Source organism: Galeopterus variegatus, unplaced genomic scaffold (assembly GCF_000696425.1).
Source record: "Galeopterus variegatus unplaced genomic scaffold, G_variegatus-3.0.2 Scaffold5138, whole genome shotgun sequence".
Lineage (NCBI taxonomy): Eukaryota > Metazoa > Chordata > Mammalia > Dermoptera > Cynocephalidae > Galeopterus > Galeopterus variegatus.
Window position 1 is genome coordinate 138,366 of NW_007731249.1, and position 4,025 is coordinate 142,390.

At 48.4% G+C, this 4,025-nt stretch overlaps 1 protein-coding gene across 1 annotated transcript in view; it reads left to right on the plus strand.

Moving 5' to 3' along the window:
- The window catches only part of LOC103604425 (carbohydrate sulfotransferase 11-like), a 21,552-nt gene that overhangs the window by 15,376 nt on the left and 2,151 nt on the right, over nucleotides 1-4,025 (plus strand). The gene's annotated exons all lie outside the window — the stretch shown is intronic.

Below are 4,025 nucleotides of genomic sequence, written 5' to 3' on the forward strand. Positions count from 1 at the left end.
CAAGGTGTTGGTGGAGCCCTGCTTTCTCTGAAGGCTCTAAGAATAGATCTGTCCTCACCTCCCTCCAGCTTCTGGTGGTGTTGGCAATTCTTGGCATTCTTTGGCTTGGAGACAAATCATTCCAGTCTCTGACTCTGTCCTCACGTGACATTTTCTCCATGCATGTCTCTGTCCGTTTTCTCTTCTTACAAGGACACCAGTCATTGGATTAGGACCTAGCCTAATCTAGTATGACTTCATCTTAACTAACTGCATCTGCAAAAACCCTATTTCCAAATAAGGTTACATTCTGAGGTTCTAGGTAGACACGAATTTTGGGGGAGAGGGAACACTATTAAACCCAGCACCGCTCCTATTCAAGAACTTTCTGATACCTATGAAAAATTACAAAGTTTCGTTAGCTACAGAGGGGCCTTCCTACTTACATACCAAGTTTCCCTAAAGAGATTATTAGCTAACTCATTCATTCACTCAGCAAGTATTTATTGAGCATCTACTATGTGTCTGTCACTTTTGCAAGCACTGGAGATACAGCTATGGAAAGGCAAAGTCCCACTTTGTGCTACTTATATTTGACAGAGAGAATACTTTATGCCAGTGTGGTGTAGAAAGCATGACAAGGTCTGGAGTCACAAGATCCGGTTTGAGTTCCAGTTCTGCTTCTCACAGGATGACACACCTTGGGTGGTCCTGGAGCCTGTCTCAGCCTGTTTCCTCATTGACAGGATGGGAATGCTGAGACCAGTACAGCTTCACAAATGTTAGCAGGATCTTTGTAAGATAACAAGCAAGGGGGTGCCCTGCAGATCTTTCTCAACATTATTATCCGTCTGACAGATCCTCAGCCATAAAAAGAGGATTATAACAACACCTACTCTTTGGGTTATTGATTGCATTAAATAAGCTAATCAGTGTAAAGCATGTAGAGCAGTGCCTGGCACACAAGGAGCGCTCACTCCGTCAATGTTGGATATCATTACCATTCTGATACATGTGGTGCATCAGGGAAAATTGGGAAATTCTGCAGCTTGCCTTCTACATTTCTGGACATATTCCTAGTGTCACTTATACTTGGAGAGCTGAAAAATAACATCACTAGAGATTAGGGTTGATGGGGTACCCACTGCCCCCGGGCATTGAGCCTTTATGGCAAAATCTTATCAAGACAAAGTGATGCAAGGGCCCAGGCACTGAGGAGGAAGATTCTGGAAGATTCTCTGTGGGACTCAGAAGAGACTACATGGCCACCAGTTGAGCATTCTAGAAAGAACTGGGCTCTATCCAACATAAGAGGTGGCCAAGACCCCAGTAATCAGTTAGTCTAACCTCCTCTTTCTATAGACAAGGCAGGTGAGGCCTAGAGAGAGAAGAAAGGAAGAAATAATACTGTGTGTCTACTGTGTTCAAACCTTTCCACACAGCTCATTCTCTATAATCCTCACAGCAGCCCGACAAGGCATGGGAGTGGTGATCTCCACTGTGCAGACAGCGAAACTAAGGCTAAGAGAGATCCAGACCCACATTCGGGTCGTGATGATACGGAGACTGGATCCCATGACTCAGTAGCCCAGACCTCTTTGCACATACGAGATTATTGCCCTGCCTTTTATAGTGGGGAGAAGCTTGTTGACTGGTGGCCTATGAATAACTGGAAGTCAATAAATTACCAGTTATTCCCAATTTGAGAGCCTCCCGTGCCCCAAGCCAGGCCAGTTTTACCAAGTGGAAATTTATTTATTTATTTATTTATTTTTAAAGATGACCGGTAAGGAGATCTTATCCCTTGACTTGGTGTTGTCAGCACCACGCTCATCCAGTGAGCTAACCAGCCATCCCTATATAGGATCCGAACCCATGGCCTTGGTGTTATCAGCACCACACTCTCCCGAGTGAGCCACGGGCCGGCCCTCCAAGTGGAAATTCAAAATATGTATGACACCCTTGCTTCTCTGAACTCTGGCTGATGGTCTCAGCATCATGTCCCAGCTACCTTTTCTAGTTCTCCTGTTTCAGTTATTTATTGCTGAGTAACAAACCACTGCAAAACTTAGTGGCTAAGACAGCAGTGACATACTGCTTGTCACATTCTGTGGGGAGGCAGTTGGGCAGTTCTGCTGGCCTCACGTGGGATCATTCATGGAGCAGCAGTTGCTGGGTGGCCGGCAGTTGGTGCTTCTCATCCTCCAGGAGGCTCATGTGGCTGTCAGGCATGGCTGGCTCAGGGCAACACTCTGAGAGAGTGAAGGGTGGGAACCGTGGGGTTTCCTATTAGGCTCCAAAACTTATTCATTGTCACTTCCACCACATTCTACTGGTCAGAGCAAGTCCCAGCCAGGCCACACACAGGGGGCTGGAGAGACACTCCATTTCTTGATGGGATGAGTGCCCACGTCAAATTGCAAAGGGGAGCACGCTTCGGGAGGGGACTGACAACTCCTTCCAGATTTCCTCCGGTTATTTGTGAGGCTGAAGCAGTGAGAGCGTCCCTTTTCTGTTCACACGTGGACTTTTCAAAGCCACTTGCATCACAGGGACTAGCACTGTGTCCTGGTTTGCTTCCTCCCTTGAGTGTGGGAATTTCTGGTGGTGATAGCATCCAGTTAGAGTATTGCTGGGAAGATTAGACATATGCATCTAAATCACAGAGTGGCTCCTTAGTCATGCTGTCTGTTGTCACCATCATTGTCATCCTGGGGACCACGAGAGGAGTCAGACACAGAGCTCTAGTGCAGGGTGCAGTGGCTTCTCTCTGGTGGCCACCAGGATATCCCTCAGGTTCCCAGGACACTCATCAGTGTTCTTAATTTAGGACCATGCCGGTAGCCCTGAGCACGATTGAGGATGAACTGTGCAGATTGTGGCTCAGAGTCAGAAGTGCATGGCCAGCTTCTTGGGTCATGCCTTAGCCCTGGGCTCTATTAACTGGGCTGTCCAGGTGGCTGAAGGAATCTCACTGGTCCCTCTGCATTCTCAGGACTCCAGGGCACCCACAGTCTGGCCCAGAGGAGGCAGTGGCTCTGGGGCTCTGAGTCCCTGTGATGCAAGTGGCCACAAGACCTGAGAAAGCCAAGCATGACATAGACTGGGGAATTGTCCTCTAAAGGACGCTCAGCGCTGTGGGTGTTCAGAGGAGGGAATGGTCTTGCACTTGTGTGCCAGGGGAGTGCATCGGGCCTTGAGGGATCATCAGGTTTATACCAGCAGAGGTGGAGAGGGGAGAGTCCCAGATGGACCCAGCCCAAGAAATGCTTGGGGCAAAAAGCCAAGAGTGGATCATTGGTTTCTCAGGAGCCCCCTTCAGTGGTGAAGGGGTGAGGAGTAGGAACAAGGTGGAGAATTGGGTTGTGCTGGACTATGGACGGCCTCAAAAGATGCGTGTGTAGAGGGGGACTCCTTTCTTGGCATAGGGAGGCAACCAGGACACCACATTGTCTGCAGCCCCAGAGCAGCCATTCCATATGTGGTGCCCCCTGTGTCTCCGTAACCACAATTTACATTAATTCCCTTTATGTTTTTTTATTTATTTATTTTTTTAAAGGTGACTGGTAAGGGGATCTTAACCCTTGACTTGGTGTTGTCAGCACCACGCTCTCCCAAGTGAGCTAACTGGTCATCCCTATATAGGGATCCGAACCTGTGGCCTTGGTGTTATCAGCACCACACTCTGGCCCTCCCTTTATGTTTAAAAGAAGGGCCACATTGCACACTCACACATCATAGATGGAGGTATGGAATTAAGCCAACAATAGGGTGTCACCATTCCATAAAGGTCTCAAGTCTCTGGGTGTTAGAGACCAAGATGGTGGCAGAGCAGGGCAGAGTGGTCTCATGTTTCCTATTCCTGGTGGTCTCAGGAGGACTAGTCCAGCTGGGAGTGAATGAATGGCCTTTCGGGAGAAACGTTTCATTCTTAGAATTTGGAGGAGCACACACATCCTCCCAGGCATTGCCCCTTCACCTTTACTGAGGCTGCCAGCTCTCTGCCTGGCGCCTGCTAGACTGTGAGCAATTTAGGTTACGTCTCC